This window comes from Pongo abelii, chromosome 1 (assembly GCF_028885655.2).
Source record: "Pongo abelii isolate AG06213 chromosome 1, NHGRI_mPonAbe1-v2.0_pri, whole genome shotgun sequence".
NCBI lineage: Eukaryota > Metazoa > Chordata > Mammalia > Primates > Hominidae > Pongo > Pongo abelii.
In genome coordinates, this window is record NC_071985.2 from 113,446,954 (window position 1) to 113,470,389 (window position 23,436).

The 23,436-nt window shown below is 42.0% G+C and overlaps 1 long non-coding RNA gene and 1 pseudogene across 5 annotated transcripts in view; one reads left to right on the forward strand and one right to left on the reverse strand.

Annotated features, from left to right (window-relative positions):
• LOC112135741 (uncharacterized) overlaps window positions 1-23,436 on the reverse strand; it is a 145,478-nt gene that overhangs the window by 57,247 nt on the left and 64,795 nt on the right. The gene's annotated exons all lie outside the window — the stretch shown is intronic.
• On the forward strand, window positions 17,639-18,578 carry LOC112132566 (large ribosomal subunit protein eL6-like; annotated as a pseudogene).

Below are 23,436 nucleotides of genomic sequence, written 5' to 3' on the forward strand. Positions count from 1 at the left end.
ACAGTTGATTCCAACATCCCTTTTCAACCTTGTGTAGCCCATTGTCCAAACGCTTCATAGTCTAACATGCCTCTTTGGGATTTTTCAACTTTTCCTATCCTAAGAGTGTCCTTCTCCATCCTCTAGTTCAGTGAAATCCTGTGAAGCTTTCAAGGTCCCATTCAATCGTTGCCTCCTCTGGAAAGCCTTCCTCTTTGTCCTTCAAGGCAGCTTTATTCCTTCCCTCCTCTGGGCTTTCTTGGCAGTGTGTTCACACCACTTCAAATTAGAGCAAATATGCAGGCTGTGTCAGGAATGAAAGCCTTTTCGCCTTTGTCTCCTAGTGTCTACTACAGCACTAGATATGGTGCCTGTAGCAACAGAACAGGTTGCAGACCTGTGAGATAAAGGCCTAAGCCCCTGAAAAAACATTGGTCTGTGTCAGACTGGCTTCAGAACTGGGTAGGGCTGGGCTCTGCAGGTATCTGGGAAGGAGGTACTCTTACTTTAAAGGACATATGTCAAAGGAGCAGCACCTTCCATTAAAACAGAGGAGGGTTTAAAATGAACACTTAGGAAATAATTTTTTTTTTTAAATAAAAAGCCAGAGCTATCCCTGTCTCCATCAGACAGCCTAATTTGTATAACTGGGCTTCTGCTTCCATTTTTTATTAAATATTTCTCTTTTGAGCTGGCACTCTGCTCTGAGCCCCAGCTGACTTAGCCAGCCTGGCTACTCCTGTCAGTCCCCCTCTCATGGCAAGGAAGGAGGGCGCTGTCAGTAAAAAGGCTTCAGCTTTCAGTGCTTTTATGGGACAAGCTTAAGTTTGCTGAAGATTCAGGTCAAGACCAAGGTTAACTCACTGCAGGGAAATGCTTACAACGGCATAGTAACTCAGAACAATAAACTTGTACCAGGCCTAAATATGTGTTACTATCCTGTACTGATTGCTGCCATATTGATTCATTATGTCAGAGCTTCTTGGATAGCAGTGGCTTCAATCAAGTCTGAATTCACCGGCATCTTTGGGCCCCAGACATTGGGCAATATGGTAACTTTCCAGAAGATGAACTGAGCCAGAAATAATTCCACCCCCTACTTTAGACCTCCAGCTCCTACAACAGAATCTCTGCTTAGCTTGGTACTATTTCCTCTGAGACTGGACTTTCTAGAGCTTTCCTCATTGAAAGCAGGGCTCAAAAATAAATTTAAGGATGGGAGAACATACCAATTTTAATACAACACCAAGTTTAGAGTCTTTTAACTGAGTTCCAGGATCTGCCACTGGCTCATCAAAACAGGGTACTGGCCGGGTACAGTGGCTTATGCCTGTAATCCTAGCACTTTGGGAGGCCAAGGCGGGCTGACTGCCTGAGCTCAGGAGTTTGAGACCAGCTTGGGTAACACCGTGAAAAACCGTCTCTATTAAAATACCAAATAAATTAGCCAGGTGTGATGGCATGCGCCTGTAGTCCCAGCTACTCAGGGGGCTGAGGCGGGAGAATTGCTTGAACCTGGAATGTGGAGGTCGCAGTGAGCCGAGATCGTGCCACTGCACTCCAGCCTGGGCAACAGAGTGAGACTCTGTCTCTAAAAAAGAAAAAAAAAAGTTACTCTGATATCATTCTCCAGCCCTTATTCCCCCAACACTGTCATTTCCAACTACGAAGGTTTTTATTTGGTGTGCCTATTTGCCAAAACTCATATAAATCAGAGTGTATACTTTGTAAGGCCTAGGTTTAATTTTTAGAAATTTAGAAGCTGCATGAGTGAGGTTGGAGATTAAGTGTGCAAAGATGTTTAGGAGCAGCTGCCCCACCCACCTTCAGATTGAGATGGATGGGGAGCAATAGTGGGTTTGAGCTGCCCATAATTGAAAAAGTGTGTGCCCCAAATATCATACTTATTCTGCATTTCTACAAGAGCCATAACTCTAAGGCTTTCCATTAGAACCCCAATAAAGGGGATGTCTTCAACTTTAAGCATCCCAGATACTCTCGGTGTTTGTTATACTTATAGAACAAGGTTAGACATGTCAAGGATAAAAGGGGAGAGGAGGGCCCATTCCCTGGACAAGCAGCATAAACTAGAAGAGTAGCATTTGTGAATGAATGAACAATAGGAGGGCAAATATGAACCACACAAATCCAATCTGCTAACCCTGGGAGGCACACCCGTATTGACCACAGCAGCTCTCCCAGAAGGTGTCCAGGGCACAGTCAGAGCTGCCAGGTGCCAAGTCTCAGGTCTCCATTCACACTGTCTTCTATGTAAGTGAATGTGGTTCCTGAAGTTGTGCAACATGGTGGTTATGAGCAGCAGAAGCCACAGGGGACACCAAAATGTGGGTCCCTAGGGCAGAATCCCAGGTCTTCAGGCTGGCCCTCTGTAAGCCCTAAAATTGTGTCAGTGGCACCTTCAGAAGAAGCTGAGGAATGGCATTCATATGAACATTCAACTGCTGAGCACCTGCTCGGTGAAAAGTGTACTGTATGGTGTGAGGAAACAAACGTGTATGAGAGATGTTTAGTGAGTATCTGAAGGTGCATATGAGGATGGGCTCCCTCCCATCTCTTATCTGGCTGTGACTTTGCTGCTTGACTATAATTTTAATGTGCCAACAGCTCATATACTGTACACTCCTAACACCAATCCCTGTTCTTTCCCACCTCACCCTCCCCTGTTTCCTTAACTCTTTCCTTTTAAATGACATGCTACAGACCACAAAATATAAACAACTGTAGATTAGACTTTGGAGTTAGAATCTCTCCACAAATTTGATTTTGTTCTTTGCTCCTTTAGAATACTTAAATTTTGACATTTAAAAGCTCTACTAGTGCTTTGTGTGTGCGCATGTATTCACACTCATTACCTATACACAAATAATTCACAGATGACATTTCTAGTTAAGTACGAGCCCAGGGCTATAAAAAACAACTTTCAAGGGAAACCAACTTTCAAGGTGAATCATAAATTATAGTATTTAAAAGTTGGCAAAAATCTGAATATGATATTTTATTTTCATTGCAGGTCTATGGAATTTGAACAAGGGCCATTCATAGTTGCTCAGTAGAAGAGTGCTATTTTAGAAAAAGAAAGGAGCTGATTTTCCTTGTTTTTTTTTCTGGAAGAGTAAGGCAGGACCTAAAGAGATGACATCAATTAGCACAATATTCTGATGATGCATTGGAGCTTGCGGAGTTGGTAACACAAAGAACTAAGGGGCAAATTCACAGACACCTGACACACTGTGAGGCTTACAAAAGGGTAGTTCATAGTTATCAGCACACAAACATTACCTGGGGAATTGCTCAAAGTACAGTAGCCCCGGCTGCCCTGAGATCCTATGTAAGAGGCCTGAGGGTGATATAGGTGGTCAGGAAACCATACTGAGAAACCTATGTTTGCAGTGAAAACCTGCTGACCAATAGTGAACGTACATGAAGCGGACATGGGGGCTCATTTGGCTATTCTCACAACTTATTGGTTTACATTTTTATAGAATAAACAGTAAAACAAAACAAAAACCAAAACATCCCCTCACTATGCACCTAATTCTCCAAACACCTCCATGTCTCGGAAACATAAGCAAATAAGACAAAGGACCGAGGGGCCTCAGCGAGGGGGATCTCCTCCAGCCTCCAATTCTTGGCTCTGCCTGGGGTTATGTGTGCACTGAAATTTTCTACACTTGTTGAAAAGCCACATAGAGGGTGCTTACTCAGAAGTCTGACCACTTCCAATCAGACCAGGTGTCAGACTGACAGCATGTGAGAAGCGGTGCTTTTGTCCCCGAGCCTTCCAGAGGACAGAAGGGGGCCCACTCAAATCCACAGGTGTAGATGTGCTTTGCACGTTGCCAGGTTGCATTTTCTCCACTAGCTGTGGTGAGGAGCCACAGCTAGAAATTCTTTTCCTAGGGGCTAAGAACCCAAACATATGTGACTGATTAGAGCTAATGTCTCATTTCTAATTCTGTTGATTCCTTGAAAAGAGCGAGTCTCAAAGACTGTGGCTATTCTTAGCAATTTTGCCTCCTCCCCCACCATGATCGCTGCCTCTGAGAGAGGAAGGAGGAGGCCGGCAGGGACTCACTCTTGTCAGCTGGGCAGCAGGGATTCCTGCCTTCCTGGTATCAGTGGGGCTGTCTCCAAAGCACATGCCTGCAGTCAGATCAACACACACACATACCCACATGTGGGTCTCTCTCACCTCCCTTCTTTCCAATTTCTAAGCCACAGCTGTGGTAAGGCCATTCTTAATAACAACAGGGCTTCTCACTGGGTTTAAGAACTCTGTGACTTCCACAGTCAAAGAGTGTTCCTTCTCCTTAGTCTGTCGTCTTCCTGTGATTTGGTAGGAAAGCCTCTTCATGGCCTTTCTTTTAGTTACCACAGGAAATAAAGGAAAAGCTTAAGCCTCATTCATCCAGATCAAGACTTTGGTCCTAAGAGAGACTTTTCCAATGCAGACATAGCAACATCCCAGGAGGCCTGATCCTTGTGCCCCTCAGAGCAGAACTGAGGAAAAAACACTGTTGCCCGGCCATACCTAGTCAGCCTTTAGGGGCAGGTGGGGCTCCACGCAATGCCCTGCGAGGTTTTCCCTGGGGTGGCCCCATTCAGTGTTTGTTAAGTTGAACTGAATTAATCACATGGAAGTCCCCTGAGTGTTCTCCAAGTGTATCCAGCCCTAGTCTGTGCAAAGCTCTGTGGTTTCCCAGACAGTGTCTCAGATCTTATGCTTCAGACCTGGTACAAATGACCTGATGTCTAGTTCTAGCACTGCTACCAGGTAGATGCATGATCTCAGACAATCTCCTGACTTCTCTGAATCTTATTTTCTGCATTAGTGAAAACCAAAGCCTTGAACTGGAATTACTAAATGTTTTCTATGACCTCCTCCAGCTCTACAGAGGTAAGGATAACGATCTGATGGAATACCGGTTTTCCCTTTAAGTGAAAATGTCCACTAAGTTGCCAAAGCCCACCATATATGTTTGCACTCTGTTCTCCATTCTTCTGGCTTGGAAAACAGAACAAGTTGAATACAATCTCATAGTTCACATTCATACAACAAAAATCAAAGCTTCTCAAGCCAGCACTGGGGATAAAATGATGATAAATGGAAACTAACTTTATCATCCAAAAATATCCCCTCAAACGCTGAAGAAATATTGATAATAACACTCCATCTGCTGAATAAATCAGAACAAGACTGGAGATTCTACTCAACATTGTTTGAGCATGGAGGACAGCCAGTAAAGTACTAGGGTTTCATGAAAACTGATCTCAGGAGAACTGACATAAATAAAGCATGTCAAAGTTTAAAAGAGGAGAATGAAAATAAAAGGAATAGCAGAAGTGTTCTCTGTTTGTTATTATCTTCATTGTAAGAACTCTTGTAGAAAGAGCACAGGTCTAGAAATCAAGATACTTGGCTTCTAGTTCAGTCCCTACCACTGATTCCCACCTAAACTCAGTAAAGTCACTTCACCTCTCTATACAGGCTACCTTATTTGGTGACTGTGAGGCTTAAATAAAAAATATAAGAAGACACTTAGGGACAAGACAAGGTGTCTAAAGCTTAAGATGCTATGTGAATAAACTGCATGGTTAATTATAAATAATAATAGTAAAATAAACCTTCCAAGTACTGTAGTAAAAGAGCCCAGAGAGGCAGCTGCTGTTTTAGGGGACCCCCTGCACATTGACCCAGAAGTTGGCATCAGAATAGAGACCCAGATTTCCAGCCTTTTGGACATTCAAGGGAACTGCGCTCAGCCTGGGCTGAGCCATGAGACTTGCAGTGGAGATGGGTGGGGGAAATTGAGAAAGCCCAATTTAGTCTTTACTGCCAAGATTCCTGCAGCAATATTATTAAGGTTCACTAGGGTCTCCTCCCCACCCCACCACCAGTCTCAGATCTTTTCAATAAGGTCCAGATTCCTAAAAGTGAGGCTGTTAGTTCTCTTGGCCTTTCACTACTAATGTAAATACTCTGGGGAAGTGCCCAGGTTCTCCCAAAGTCATCTTAAAGTACAGGGTAGCCCTAGGTGACTGACGGTCAGCTGGTATTTGGAGTTGGAGTCCTCAGGTTTGAAAAGCTCCACCAGGTTGCAGAACTCTTGGCTTATATATAGATTCTTGGTTCCTCTAGTGAGTATCTGTGAGTTCCCCACCCCCAAACAATGTAATAAATGGAGCCTACAGTCTAAATGACTAATCAGCCATATAAATGGACCAAAATATCTTCTGAGGCTAAAGTAATAACAGCTGTAAATATTACAGTACATAGTTGGAAACTTAAACTGGGATAAGTCCAATAATTTATAGGTATCTCTGCATGTTTACATAAATGTGGTTAACTGCCAGGATTGCTAGCATATACCATATGGAAAATAAAAATCATTCTTTGTGGGGGGAAGGGATGCTCTCTTAGATATTCTATCTGGGAAAGAACATGAAAATAGAAAGTAGGGCATGCAATCTGAGCTACATATAATAATCTTTGGGAGTTCAATACCACAAAAAAATTCTTTTTAAAAATTGTGATTTCTGGCTTTCTCCTCCTCTTTATCCCTCTTTCCCAAATCCTTAGCTTCCGATGCTAATAAAATTTCTGAATTGCACTGCAGAAGCATACCACTATATTCTCAGGCTTCTGAAATTGTGAGTGTGGAAAAAGGAAGTGTCAAAAATTGTGTTTGACTTTCTAATATCCAAGGTAAAGAAATCCCCAAAGATAAAGAAAAGGGGATTAAGCTATTACTCTGCTTGTCAATCATGACATAGTCGATTTGCACAGATTTTTAGAGAAAATTTTTGGAGAAGAACTTTGGATTATTTGAACAAATGAGGTATTTCAAAGAATCATAGAATTTTAGCAGCAGAGGGAAATCTAAGAATTATTTTATTTTACAGATGCAGAACTATTTTCCAAAGAGGTAAAGTGGCTTGTTTAAAATGTACTAGTATCAGAGCCATGTCTTTCATTTGAAAATGGGAGAGAAAAGATTAAGTGGAAGAGGAAGAGGCAAAGGAGGGAAGATACTGATTTAGTAGAAAAAGGTACACACAGAAACAGAGATAGATACACATAGAAGGAGAATAAAGAGAGAATAAAGAGACAGGAGAAAGAGAAGAAGGCAGTCTTGTAAGAGGGCAGGAGATAGAGTGGTTGATGCACAAATATGAGAAAATGCCATCGTATATATTAACAGTAGCCCATGCTTCCGTTTCTTGACATTCTCTACATAATGAACCTACCCTCCAACTTACTAAATGGGACATCTTATAAGAATCCAGATTTCTGGGCATTCCTGAGCATTCGGAAGCTTGCCACCAGCTTAAATAAATTGCTCCTAGTCTAATTTGGACAGTGCAACTTAATATAAATGGCTGGATGAGACCCGAGCAATATCTGCTCATTTTCTGTTCTTTTTGTTTTTTGTTTTTTCCCTCAAGCACACCTAAACCATTCCAGAGAGACAAAACTCTTTAGTGATTTTATTTCCAGAAGGAAGCTGAATGCCTTGAAGTGTCTGGCCTGATGTCCTCATGTTGTCATAGCTCATAGCTCATCTTTCTTTGTGCCCTAGGCAGCTGATCTGAATATAGAGTATACATGAACTTTGAAGGAAGCTGGTAGGATGGAGTTGGGGCCTCACTGTTTTAATCAAGATGAATTCAAAACCTTTGCTTATCGAGTAGAAAACTTAAACCAGAAATGGAGAAACAATTGACACTGACAGAAAAGGAAGTGGCAATCAAAAAGGTGCAGGGAGCATAATAAGATTATATTTAACATGGTTATACTCTCCTAGCAGATGACGATAGATTAAATTTACTTGTTGCCTCCATAAATAATTTTAGCATGTGGAATAAGATAGCCTCCTAGAATGTATGAAATAAGAAGTTCAGGAAAATATGCAATAGCTCAAGACAAAACCACGGTTTCCACCTGTATGTCATGGTGATGATGTTTCTCCCTCGAGCTGGGGACTCCCTGTCCAAGCTTCTCCAGCCAATGTTGGGAGCTGCATCACTGGCCACTCCCTTGTGACTCTGCACCTATGTGGGCATCACTGCACACTGCATTTGCCTCTTCTCTTCTGGGGCTCTACTTCATATGGGGGCTATCCACATGGGATACATCAAATGATGACTTGGGTTCGGAGTTATTTTTCTCCAAATTGGTCTGCTTCAGGGAAGCACCGAATCTGGCATATGGCAAATGCTTGAAAATGTTTTTTGAAAAAGATAAATCCATTATTCCTGAACCCCCTTCCCCACATCCAGCACAGTGCTAAGTGCATAGATAATATTTGAGCTTCTTGATGGAGTTTTGCTTTTGTTGCCCAGGCTAGAGTGCAATGGTACAACCTCAGCTCACCTCAACCTCCACCTTCCGGGTTCAAGTGATTCTCCTGCCTCAGCCTCCGGAGTAGCTGGGATTACAGGTGAGCACTGCCCCGCCCGGCTAAATTTTCGTATTCTTAGTAGAGATGGTGTTTCCCCATGTTGGCCAGGTTGGTCTCGAACTCCTGACCTCAGGTGATCCACCCACCTTGGTCTCCCAAAGTGCTAGGATTACAGGTGTGAGCCACCGCTCCTGGCCAATATTTGAGCTTATTTCATTGCCTATGGTGCCCTAAGGGACATGGTAGAGAGCCTAAGGCTCAAGCCTAACGAGTTTACTTTGTCCCTTGCTAAGAGGATACCTGAGAGCCACTCAGAAGCTCCCAATGACAAGGCAGGAAGAAGACTATGGGGAAAGGAAGGTGAACAAAGGAAGAGGTGCCTGGAGACAGTCCTGGTCATGAATGCCTCAGCAATCTTTCCATAGAATACTTCTCTGAGTCCTCTCCTTCATCCAAGACAAAGAAAAGTGATTTCTGGGATCACCACTTCTGTCTCATCCTCTAATAGATATCAAAGGACAAAGTGTTCAACATAGAACCCAATGAAAGAGACACTAACAGATTGGGTGTCTTTTATCCTCACTCAGGGAGTTTTCTCAAATCACACAAACAAGAACAGCACTCACTTTCCCCGCCCTCAGCCCCACCCTGAATCGGCTGCTGCTTCTGCTGTGCGGTCTTCTTCACATAAAGATGAGATCAAGGAGCAAGGATGCAGAACACTCTTGGGACTTTCCCCGATATTCCAAGGCGAAAGAAGAAACCTAGAGAGAATTAGTAACAACAAACAAATCTCTCTAGGGAAGTGTATAGTACTTTTTAAAAAAGATTCTCCAAAGAAGATACGTAAGTGGTCAAAAAGCACATGAGGAGAGGAGCCAAGATGGCTGAATAGGAACAGCTCTGGTCTACAGCTCCCAGTGTGAGCTACGCAGAAGACGGGTGATTTCTGCATTTCCATCTGAGGTACTGGGTTCATCTCACTAGGGAGTGCCAGACAGTGGGTGCAGGACAGTGGGTGCAGCGCACCATGCAAGAGCCAAAGCAGGGTGAGGCATTGCCTCACTCGGGAAGCACAAGGGGTCAGGGAATTCCCTTTCCTGGTCAAGGAAAGGGGTGACAGATGGCACCTGGAAAATCGGGCCACTCCCAACCCAATACTGCACTTTTCCAATGGGCTTAGGAAACGGCGCACCAGGAGATTATATCCCGCACCTGGCTCAGAGGGTCCTGCGCCCATGGAGTCTCACTGATTGCTAGCACAGCAGTCTGAGATCAAACTGCAAGGCAGCAGTGAGGCTGGATGAGGGGTGCCCGCCATTGCCCAGGCTCGCTTAGGTAAACAAAGCAGCCAGGAAGCTCGAACTGGGTGGAGCCCACCACAGCTCAAGGAGGCCTGCCTGCCTCTGTAGGCTCCACCTCTGGGGGCAGGGCACAGACAAACAAAAAGACAGCAGTAACCTCTGCAGACTTAAATGTCCCAGTCTGACAGCTTTGAGGAGAGCAGTGGTTCTCCCAGCACACAGCTGGAGATCTGAGAACGGGCAGACTGCCTCCTCAAGTGGGTCCCTGACCCCTGACCCCCGAGCAGCCTAACTGGGAGGCACCCCCCAGCAGGGGCAGACTGACACCTCACACGGCCAGGTACTTCTCTGAGACAAAACTTCCAGAGCAACGATCAGAGAGCAGCATTCGCAGATCACAAAAACGCACGGTTCTGCAGACACTGCTGCTGATACCCAGACAAACAGGGTCTGGAGTGGACCTCTAGCAAACTCCTACAGACCTGCAGCTGAGGTTCTGTCTGTTAGAAGGAAAATGAACAAACAGAAAGGACATCCACACCAAAAAGCCATCTGTACAACACCATTATCAAAGACCAAAAGTAGTTAAAACCACAAAGATGGGGAAAAAACAGAGCAGAAAAACTGGAAACTCTATAAAGCAGAGCGCCTCTCCTCCTCCAAAGGAACACAGTTCCTCACCAGCAATGGAACAAAGCTGGATGGAGGATGACTTTGACGGGTTGAGAGAAGAAGGCTTCAGACGATCAAACCACTCCGAGCTACAGGAGGAAATTCAAACCAAAGGCAAAGAAGTTGAATACCTTGAAAAAACTTTAGATGAATGTATAACTAGAATAACCAATACTGAGAAGTGCTTAAAGGAGCTGATGGAGCTGAAAGCCAAGGCTCGAGAACTACGTGAAGAATGCAGAAGCCTCAGGAGCCGATGCGACCAACAGAACCAAGGGTATCAGTGATGGAACACAAAATGAATGAAATGAAGCGAGAAGGGAAGTTTGGAGAAAAAAGAATAAAAAGAAACAAACAAAGCCTCCAAGAAATATGGGACTACGTGAAAAGACCAAATCTGCGTCGGATTGGTGTACCTGAAAATGACGGAGAGAATGGAACCAAATTGGAAAACACTCTGCAGGATATTATCCAGGAGAACTTCCACAATCTAGCAAGGCAGGCCAACATTCAGATTCAGGAAATACACAGAACACCACAAAGATACTCCTCGAGAAGAGCAACTCCAAGACACATAATTTTCAGGTTCACCAAAGTTGAAATGAAGGAAAAAATGTTAAGGGCAGCCAGAGAGAAAGGTCGGGTTACCCACAAAGGGAAGCCCATCAGACTAACAGCGGATCTCTCAGCAGAAACTCTACAAGCCAGAAGAGAGTGGGGGCCAATATTCAACATTCTTAAAGAAAAGAATTTTCAACCCAGAATTTCATATCCAGCCAAACAAAGCTTCATAAGTGAAGGAGAAATAAAATACTTTACAGACAAGCAAATGCTGAGAGATTTTGTCACCACCAGGCCTGCCCTAAAAGAGCTCCTGAAGGAAGCACTAAACATGGAAAGACACAACTGGTACCAGCTGCTGCAAAATCATGCTAAAATGTAAAGACCATCAAGGCTAGGAAGAAACTGCATCAACTAATGAGCAAAATAACCAGCTAACATCATAATGACAGGATCAAATTCACACATAACAATATTAACTTTAAATGTTAATGGACTAAATGCTCCAATTAAAAGACACAGACTGGCAAATTGCATAAAGTGTCAAGACCCATCAGTGTGCTGTATTCAGGAAACCCATCTCACGTGCAGAGACACACATAGACTCAAAATAAAAGGATGGAGGAAGATCTACCAAGAAAATGGAAAGCAAAAAAAGGCAGGGGTTGCAATCCTAGTCTCTGATAAAACAGACTTTAAACCAACAAAGATCAAAAGAGACAAAGAAGGCCATTACATAATGGTAAAGGGATCAATTCAACAAGAAGAGCTAACTATCCTAAATATATATGCACCCAATATAGGAGCACCCAGATTCATAAAGCAAGTCCTGAGTGACCTACAAAGAGACTTAGACTCCCACACAATAATAATGGGAGACTTTAACACTCCACTGTCAACATTAGACAGATCAATGAGACAGAAAGTTAACAAGGATACCCAGGAATTGAACTCAGCTCTGCACCAAGCAGACCTAATAGACATCTACAGAACTCTCCACCCCAAATCAACAGAATATACATTTTTTTCAACACCACACCACACCTATTCCAAAATTGACCACATAGTTGGAAGTAAAGCTCTCCTCAGCTAATGTAAAAGAACAGAAATTATAACAAACTGTCTCTCAGACCACAGTGCAATCAAACTAGAACTCAGGATTAAGAAACTCACCAAAACTGCTCAACTACATGGAAACTGAACAACCTGCTCCTGAATGACTACTGGGTACATAATGAAATGAAGGCAGAAACAAAGATGTCCTTTGAAACCAACAAGAACAAAGACACAACATACCAGAATCTCTGGGACACATTCAAAGCAGTATGTAGAGGGAAATTTATAGCACTAAATGCCCACAAGAGAAAGCAGGAAAGATCCAAAATTGGCACCCTAACATACAATTAAAAGAACTAGAAAAGCAAGAGCAAACACATTCAAAAGCTAGCAGAAGACAAGAAATAACTAAAATCAGAGCAGAACTGAAGGAAATAGAGATGAAAAGAACCCTTCAAAAAATTAATGAATCCAGGAGCTGGTTTTTTGAAAGGATCAACAAAATTGATAGACCGTTAGCAAGATTAATAAAGAAAAAAAGAGAGAAGAATCAAATAGACGCAATTAAAAATGATAAAGGGGATATCACCACCGATCCCACAGAAATACAAACTACCATCAGAGAATACTACAAACACCTCTATGCAAATAAACTAGAAAATCTAGAAGAAATGGATAAATTCCTCGACACATACACTCTCCCAAGACTAAACCAGGAAGAAGTTGAATCTCTGAATAGACCAATAACAGGATCTGAAATTGTGACAATAATCAATAGCTTACCAACCAAAAGAGTCCAGGACCAGATGTATTCACAGCCGAATTCTACCAGAGGTACAAGGAGGAACTGGTACCATTCCTTCTGAAACTATTCCAATCAATAGAATAAGAGGGAATCCTCCCTAACTCATTTTATGAGGCCAGCATCATCCTGATACCAAAGCCGGGCAGAGACACAACCAAAAAAGAGAATTTTAGACCAATATCCTTGATGAACATTGATGCAAAAATCCTCAATAAAATACTGGCAAACCGAATCCAGCAGCACATCAAAAAGCTTATCCACCATGATCAAGAGGGCTTCATCCCTGGGATGCAAGGCTGGTTCAATATATGCAAATCAATAAATGTAATCCAGCATATAAACAGAACCAAAGACAAACACCACATGATTATCTCAATAGATGCAGAAAAGGCCTTTGACAAAATTCAACAACTCTTCATGCTAAAAACTCTCAATAAATTAGGTATTGATGGGACATATCTCAAAATAATAAGAGCTATCTATGACAAACCCACAGCCAATATCATACTGAATGGGCAAAAACTGGAAGCATTCCCTTTGAAAACTGGCAGAAGACAGGGATGCCCTCTCTCACCACTCCTATTCAACATAGTGTTGGAAGTTCTGGCCCGGGCAATTAGGCAGGAGAAGGAAATAAAGGGTATTCAATTAGGAAAAGAGGAAATCAAATTGTCCCTGTTTGCAGACGACGTGACTGTATATCTAGAAAACCCCACTGTCTCAGCCCAAAATCTCCTTAAGCTGATAAGCAACTTCAGCAAAGTCTCAGGATACAAAATCAATGTAAAAAAATCACAAGCATTCGTATATACCAATAACAGACAGAGAGCCAAATCATGAGTGAATTCCCATTCACAATTGCTTCAAAGTGAATAAAATACTTAGGAATCCAACTTACAAGGGCCGTGAAGGACCTCTTCAAGGAGAACTATAAACCACTGCTTAGTGAAATAAAAGAGGATACAAAGAAATGGAAGAACATTCCATGCTCATGGGTGGGAAGAATCAATATCGTGAAAATGGCCATACTGCCCAAGGTAATTTATAGATTCAATGCCATCCCCATCAAGCTACCAATGACTTTCTTCACAGAATTGGAAAAAACTACTCTAAAGTTCATATGGAACCAAAAAAGAGCCCGCATCACCAAGTCAATCCTAAGCCAAAAGACAAAGCTGGAAGCATCATGCTACCTGACTTCAAACTATACTACAAGGCTACAGTAACCAAAACAGCATGGTACTGGTACCAAAACAGAGATATAGATCAATGGAACAAAACAGAGCCCTCAGAAATAATGCCACATATCTACAACTATCTGATCTTTGACAAACCTGACAAAAGCAAGCAATGGGGAAAGGATTTCCTATTTAATAAATGGTGCTGGGAAAACTGGCTAGCCATATGTAGAAAGCTGAAACTGGATCCCTTCCTTACACCTTATACAAAACTTAATTCAGGATGTATTAAAGACTTAAACGTTAGACCTAAAACCATAAAAACCCTAGAAGAAAACCTAGGCATTACCGTTCAGGACATAGGCATGGGCAAGGACTTCATGTCTAAAACACCAAAAGCAATGGCAACAAAAGCCAAAATTGACAAATGGGATCTAATTAAACTAAAGAGCTTCCGCACAGCAAAAGAAACTACCATCAGAGTGAACAGGCAACATACAAAATGGGAGAAAATTTTCACAACCTACTCATCTGACAAAGGGCTAATATCCAGAATCTACAATGAACTCAAACAAATTTACAAGAAAAAAACAAACAACCCCATCAAAAAGTGGGCAAAGGACATGAACAGACACTTCTCAAAAGAAGACATTTATGTAGAGAAAAGACACATGAAAAAATGCTCATCATCACTGGCCATCAGAGAAATGCAAATCAAAACCACAATGAGATACCATCTCACACCAGTTAGAATGGCAATCATTAAAAAGTCAGGAAACAACAGGTGCTGGAGAGGATGTGGAGAAATAGGAACACTTTTACACTTTTGGTGGGACTGTAAACTAGTTCAACCATTGTGGAAGTCAGTGTGGCAATTCCTCAGGGAGCTAGAACTAGAAATTCCATTTGACCCAGCCATCCCATTACTGGGTATATACCCAAAGGACTATAAATCATGCTGCTAGAAAGTCACATGCACATGTATGTTTATTGCAGCATTATTCACAATAGCAAAGACTTGGAACCAACCCAAATGTCCAACAATGATAGACTGGATTAAGAAAATGTAGCACATATACACCATGGAATACTATGCAGCCATAAAAAATGATGAGTTCATGTCCTTTGTAGGGACATGGATGAAATTGGAAATCATCATTCTCAGTAAACTATCGCAAGGACAAAAAACCAAATACCGCATGTTCTCACTCATAGATGGGAATTGAACAATGAGAACACATGGACAAAGGAAGGGGAACATCACACTCTGGGGACTGTTGTGGGGTGGAGGGACGGGGGAGGGATAGCATTAGGAGATATACCTAATGCTAGATGACGAGTTAGTGGGTGCAGCGCACCAGCATGGCACATGTATACATATGTAACTAACCTGCACATTGTGCACATGTACCCTAAAACTTAAAGTATAGTAATAAAAAAAAAAAGAAGCACATGAAAAAATGCTCAACATCATTAGTCACAAAAGACATGAAATCAAAACCACAGTGTGATACCGCTTCACACAGGTACAATGGCTAAGATTTAAAAAGACAGAAAGTAAGAGGTATTGGTGAGGACATGGAGAAACTGAAACCCTTCTGCAACACTAGTCGGAGTATAAAATTATGCAGCTTTTTTTGGAAAACAGCTTGCCAGTTTTTCCAAAAGTTAAACAGAATTGTATGACCTAGCAATGCTATATATCCAATAAAATTAAAAACATGTATTCACACAAAAACATATACAGAAATGTTCATAGAAACATTATTCATATTAACCAAAAGGTAGAGATAACCCAAATTTTTATCAACTGATGAATAAATGAATAAAATGTTCTACATCCATATTATGGAATATTATTCAGCCATAAAAGGAATGAAGTATTGATACATTCTACAACATGGATGCACCTTGAAAACATCATAAGTAAAACAAGCCAGATATGAAGTCCACTTATTATGTAATTCCATTAAGTGAAAATCCCAGAATAGGAAAACACATAGAGACAGAAAGTGATTAGAGGGTGTCAGGGGTTGGGTGGAGCAGGGAGGGAGAATGCAGAGTGCCTGCTAATGTGTCAGGGTTTCTTTCAGGAGCAATGAATATATTCTAGAATTACACAGTGATAATAGCTGCACAACCTTTTGAATATATTAAAAGCCACCGAATTGCACACTTCAAAACAGTAAATTGTAGGCATGTGAATTATACATCAATTAAAAAATTATAAGAAGCCTTTAGAATTGTTCAAAGGACAATTAGGACTCTGCTGGAAACTCTAATCTCAACTTGAAAAGTTTTGCTAGACCATTTGCCTCTTCATCTCATCCCCTAACTCATACTCCGAAGCAGCCCCAAACCACAGTCCCTAGCTACTACTAAAGGAAAAAAATAGGAGAGACACCAATCAGCATTGGAGGTGACTTGAGAAGCATTTGATGTTTGCAGACATTCCCTGTAGGGGGTGGGGGAGGAGGCTGAACATAGGAACGTGAATTAATGGAAGATAAATTGCTCCATCTCAAGAAGGGATCAGATGCTGACTGTGAAAGGAAGCCAAAGTGTCTCCAGAGAGGCCTCTTTTTAATACCTTCCCATGTGTTGACTATATGGGAGCATGGCCAACATAATCCTCTTTAGACACAAATGTATTTGACTTGAAGAGAAGAGGTCACCCTGAGCAATTCTGAGGCTTGCTTGCTTGCTTTCTGGGCTCCTCCATGAGTCCCAACATTTTTGCTGGCCTAACTTCTCCCCTGACTCAGAGGCTGTGGGTTTCTTCTCCTTGAATCCTCTCTCTCCCTGTGATGTGTGTGAGAGAGGAAGGAATGTCAAAGTGCAACATGAGTAGTTGCCTATTTAACTACTTAAAATCAGCTCTAAAAAACCAAATTGATTCTAACCAACAGAGTGCAAGATTTTCAGTTTTGCCACACTGATGATGGGAATCAATTTGCTACAGCTACTATGAAAAACAGCATGGAGTTTCCTCAAAAAATTAAAAGCTGAACTAAATCACATAACATATTATTCAGCAATCCCACTTCTGGGTATTTATCCAAAATAATCAAAATTAGGATCCTGAAGATATATTAGCACTTTCCTGTTCATTCAGACACTATTCACAATAGCCAAGATGTGGAAATAACCTTGATATCCATCAAAATATGAATGGATAAAGAAAATGTAATATCTACATACAATAGAATACTATTCAGCCTTTAAAAAGAAGGAAATTCTGCAATATGCAACAACATATCAACCTTGAGGATATTTCGTTAAGTGAAATAAGCCAGTCAGAAAGAAAAATACTGCATGATTCTACTTATATGAGGTATCTAAAATAGTCAAATTGATAGAAGCAAAGGATAGAATGGTGGTAGCCAGGAACTGGGAGAAGTGAGAAATGGAGAGTTGTCAATCAACAGGCATAAAGTTTCAGTTAAGCAGGATGATAAGCTTTAGATATCTGCATTACAATATAAAACATACAGGCAACAATAAGGTCTTGTAAACTTAAAAGTTTCCTGAGGGTAGATCTCATGTTGTGTTCTTACCACCATAAAATAAAATTGCCCCCATCCCCACTTCCACCCCCTGCCAAAAACCCCTAAATTGATATCTTCAGAAGATGCTAGGGAACCAACTAGTTTTTGGAAAATTGGTAAATACAAGTTTAAAATTTTTAAGGTTTCCTTTTGTTTTTACCATGCAAAGTGTGCCACCGAAGAAACAAAAACCACATGGGTATTTAAATCTCAACAAATTCGAGTTCTCTTTCCCATCCTGCAAGATGATGGGTGAAAAAGTTGAGAAGCTGCATACCAAAGAGAAGAAGCCCGAAGCCAAGAAGGCTAATGCTGGTGGCAAAGTGGAAAGGGGTAACCTCAGGGCTAAAAAGCCCAAGAAGGGGAAGCCCCATTGCAGCTGAAATCCTGCCCTTGTCAGAAGAATTGGCACATATTCCTGATCTGCTAAGTATTCCAGAAAGGCCATGTACAAGAGGAAGTACTCAGCCACTAAATCCAAGGTCGAAAAGAAAAAGAAGCTTCTTGCAACTGTTACAAAACCAGTTAGTGGTGACAAGAATGGTGGTATCTGGGTGATTAAACTTCACAAAATGCCTAGTTATTATCCTACTGAAGTCGTGCCTCAAAAGCTGTTGAGCCATGGCAAAATACCCTTCAGTCAGCACGTGAGAAAACTGCGAGCCAGCATCACCGCCAGGACCATTCTGATCATCCTCATTGGACACCACAGGAACAAGAGGGTGGTTTTCCTGAAGCAGCTGGCTAGCGGCTTGGTTGCTACTTGTGACTGGACCTCTGGTCCTCGATTGAGTTCCTCTACAAAGAACACACCAGAAATTTGTCACTGCATCTCAACCAGAATTGATATCAGCAACGTAAAAACCCCAAAACATCTTACTGATGCTTACTTCACAAAGAAGAAGCTGCAGAAGCCCAGACATCAGGAAGGTGAGATCCTTGACACAGAAAAAGAGAAATATGAGATTACAGAGCAGTGCAAGATTGATCAGAAAGCTGCGGACCCACAAATTTTGCAAAAATCAAAGCTATTAAACATCAATGACTACTAATGTCACAAAAAGAGAGACATTGAGACATACATAACCTCTGAGGAAGGGCACCTAATAGTGAGGTCCTAATGCTTTAAAACAAGAAGAAAGAAGAAAGAAGAAGGAGGAGGAGGACCTGGATTGGTCACTTAGATACAATCAGAAACACAGAGACTAAAGGAACAGAGTAAACTTTACTGTGGGGAAGTAAAACTGTAGGAACCTCTTTAGATTAAGTGTTCCATTTCTTTCAATGAATAAATTTTAAGGAAAAATAAGGAGATGAAGGGGAAGCTTATGGATTAAAAGGCACTTAAAAGATGTTTATAAAAAACAGGTAAAGCTAAACAAGTGTTTAGGAACATACACTTAGGTGATAAGTCTATTTTTAAAAAGTGAGAAGTGGTTGCAATAAAAGTTAGGACAATGGTTACTTTTGCTGGAAGAGGGGAGATGTTTGAGACATGGGCATGTAGAGGGCTTCTGAGGTGGCTGGAAAAGTTCTCTAATCGTGGGTAGTGTTTACAAGAGTTATACCTTTAAAACCATTATTTTAACTTGCACATTCTCTTTTTATGGTTTTTTGGTACTTACAATATATTTAACAATAAAAAGTTTTTTAAATACAAATTAATTAATTAAATAAAACAAGCTTTGATGGGAGAAATGGGAAAGAAAAAACAGAAAATGGAGAAAAATATTAGGAATGTAAGAGAGAAAAGAGTCACATTTGTGACCCCACATCTATTTTTCATAGCAAAAACAGAACCCATTTTTTTTTAATCACAAAGATGATTCTGGGTGTCACCTAGGACTTCCCTCTTCAAAATGCACAGTTAATTTTGGCCACCTATGACCCTGACAATGAAATCCAGGAGGAGGGGGAAGAGCTGGTGGAGAAGAGACTGGAATTGAGACTGGCTAGCTGATTGTGCATGTGCTGGCTGGAAGAATGGGAAACCAACATCTTAAGACCACCATTTGAGAGAGGCAGGAGTGGCAGCACAGCCCCCAAGAAAGAATGTGGTATAGTGTCTTCAGTGACCCCATCACAGAGACACCAGCATCCCCAGGAGCAACTGGAGAAGTCAGGACCCATGTAGGGAAATGTCAGCTGTGTCAGAACCATAGGAGCAGAGAAGGAAGGCCTCTGTAAGGGAAATCTTTCTCTGCCTGTCCACATGTCTGTCAGCATGACATTTTGGGTCAATAAATATTCATCAGGATGCACCATTCCAGCTGACCTATGTTACCCTCTCCACTGGAGGAGAAAATAAACAGGACTGTGGGTGCAGAAGACGTCTGCCCCCTTCAGAGGTGCCTTTGTCCTTTGTGTGTGAGCCAGGAGTTCAGATGAATGTTTGCCTCCTTGAATCCTTTGGGACTTTTGCATCTAATATCTGGTATGGAGCCAGCCCCTTCCCTGTGTGTTAAACAGCAATACAGTGCCATCAACATTGTCAACTGTGAGAGAATAACATTCAAGCGGAGGTTAGCTAATCAATGAGCAACTCTTTCTGTTACCTGCTAATGGGAGGGTTCACCAGGTGGAGTTTGTTTCTTCCTTTTTTGTGCTCCCAACATCTGTTTTCATACATCTGTTTTGGCTTTTCCTCTCATTGCTATTGTTTCTGTATCTGTCTCCACAGTGAGACTGGGAACCTCTCACTAATTTCATCAATATTGATTGAGCAATTCTTATGTACAAAGCATTATGCTAGCTAAAGTGGCAAACAAAGGAGTAACTCCTAGAGCTAAGAGGCAGATATTAAACAACCACACAAATACATGCATAATTATACATTATGTGAGTGCTAAGAAAGTGAAGGGTGAGATGAATGATTACCCAGGGAAGTCTGTTGGATAGTTCCACATTAGGAAAGGCTTCAGTGAGAAAGAATGTGGAGGGATTGGCCAGGCTAGGGACAGGGGAGTGTGTTTCTGGGCAGGGAGCATGTCCAGAGCAGGGGGTGAGAGGAACCCTGGTGCAAGCCAGGGATGGAGAAGCAGGGCCATAATATGAAGAGCCTGGTAGACCATGATAAGGATCTTAGAGTTTTAACCTAAGTACCACAGGAAGGGGTACATGTTTAGAAATGGGGAGATCACTTATTACACTGGACAAGCAGAATGATGATGGAGGCAGAAACAAGAGTGAAGAAGACAGTGATGAAGAAGTCAGCAGATCTGAGAGGTATCTGGGTGACATATTTGGTAGTGTTCTCAGGTGGATGCAAGCAGTAAAGGGTCATTCCAAAACTTCTGGAATGAACATGAACATAGATAAAGGTGTCATTTATGAGCATAACTCAATATCAAAACAAGACTAGTACACGCGCACACACACACACACACACACACACACGGCATGACTAAACTCATTTACAATTATCAATACAAAACTCATTTACAATTGTCAATACAAAAACTCTAAATAAAAAATTAGCAAAGGTAACCCAGTAGCATAATACTAGTAGCTAACACTTAATGAAGTATTACTATTTACCACAGGCCAAACACTGTTCTAGAATTTTATTACCTCATTAAATTAATATTTGCTTATAACATAATTACTTGCATTAACTCATTTATCTCCACAGCCACCATATGAGAAAAGTACTATTATTATCCTCATTTCACTGATTGGTGAATTGTAGCTCAGAGAGGTGGGCTATTTTTCGTGAATCAGCACAGATGACATTCCCAGACATAATGGCTCCTTTCCATGTAGGATTCCATTTATATGAAGAGGCAATACTAATCCATGGTGTCAGGACAGTGATTACCTCTGTGGAAGGTATTTACTGGGGAGGAACATGAAGGCCCTTCTTGGGTACTAGACCTGTTATTTGCTAGATCTGGTTGGTTGTTGTGATATATGCATATGGAGTTGTAAACTTAAGACTTGCACACTTTGCTATATGCATTTTTTAACTCAAAAGAAAAGGTATGTGGAGGACAAATATTCAATATCTTTATATATGATGAGCTCTAAAAACCAATGAAAAGTGAACATCAATCCATTAGTGGATGAAGGATATAAACACGGAGCTCACAAATAAAGAAATATAAGTGGAAAATAAGTTTGTATGAAATATATGTAAACAGTAAATAAAGAAATGCAAGTTAAATATTAATGAAATATTTTTCTCCTAGCAAATTGATCAAAATAAAAAAGGTCGATAATACTTAGTGTCAGTGATAATATGGGGAAATAGACATGCAAATGCTGTGGAAGTAGAAATTTTTATAAATATTCTGAGGCTAATTTGGCTGCATGTATCAAAGTCTTTTCAGCTGTTATACTTTGAAACAGCAGCGATTCTAGTTCTACAAATTCATCATAAAGAATTACTTGGCCAGGCATGGTGGCTCACACCTGTAATCCCAGCACTTTGGGAGGCCGAGGCAGGTGGACTGCCTGAGCTCAGGAGTTTGAGACCAGCCTGAGCAATACGGTGAAACCCCATCTCTGCTAAAAAAAAAATACAAAAATTAGCTGGGCGTGGTGGTGGGCAACTATAGTCACAGCTACTCAGGAGGCTGAGGAAGAAGAATTGCTTGAACCCTGGAGGCGGAGGTTGCAGTGAGCCAAGATCATGCCACTGCACTCCAGCCTGGGCAACAGAGAGAGACTCCATCACAAAAAAAAAAAAAAAGGACAAGCTCCATTCCTAGATGGCCAAATAGGAACAGCAACACACTCCATTCCAAGATGGCCAAATAGGAACAGCTCCGGTCTGCAGCTCTCAGCATGACTGATGCAGAAGATGGGTGATTTCTGCATTTCCAACTGAGGTACCTGGTTCATCTCCTTGGGACTGGTTGGACAGTGGGTGCAGCCCACGGACGGTGAGCTAAAGCAGGGCGGGGTGTCGCCTCACCCAGGAAGCACAAGGGGTCAGGGGATTTCCCTTTCCTAGCCAAGGGAAGCCATGTCAGACTGTACCTGGAAAAATGGGACACTTCCGCCCAAATACTGTGCTTTTCCCAAGGTCTTAGCAACCAACAGACAAGCAGATCCTCTCCCGTGCCTGGCTTGGTGGGTCCCACACCCACGGGGCCTTGCTCACTGCTAGCGCAGCAGTCTGAGATCAAACTGCAAGGCGGCAGCCTGGCTAGGGGAGGGGCATCCACCATTGCTGAGGCTTGAGTAGGTAACCAAAGTGACCGGGAAGCCTGAACTGGGTAGAACCCATTGCAGCTCAGCAAAGCCTACTGCCTCTATAGACTCCACCTCTGTGGGCAGGGCATAGCTGAACAAAAGGCAGCAGACAACTTCTGCAGACTTAAACATCCCTGTCTGACAGCTCCGAAGAGAGCACTGGTTCTCCCAGCATGGCATTTGAGCTCTGAGAATGGACAGACTGCCTCCTCAAGTGGGTCCCTGACCCTTGTGTAGCCTAACTGGGAGATGCCTCCCAGTAGGGGCCGACAGACACCTCATATAGGTGGGTGCCCCTCTGGGATGAAGCTTCCAGAGAAAGGATCAGGCAGCAATATTTGCTGTTCTGCAGCCTCCACTGGTGACACTCAGGCAAACAGGGTCTGGAGTAGACCTCCAGCAAACTCCAACATACCTGCAGCTGAGGGACCTGACTGTTAGAACGAAAACTAACAAACAGAAAGGAATAGCATCAACACCAAAAAAAAGGACATCTACACCAAAACCCCATCTGTAGGTCACCAACATCAAAGACCAAAGGTAGATAAAACCACAAACATGGAGAGAAACCAGAGCAGAAAAGCTGAAAATTCTAAAAACCAGAGCTCCTCTTCTCCTCCAAAGGATCGCAACTCCTCGCCAGCAATGGAACAAAGCTGGATGGAGAATGACTTTGACAAGGTGACAGAAGTAGGCTTCAGAAGGTCAGTAATA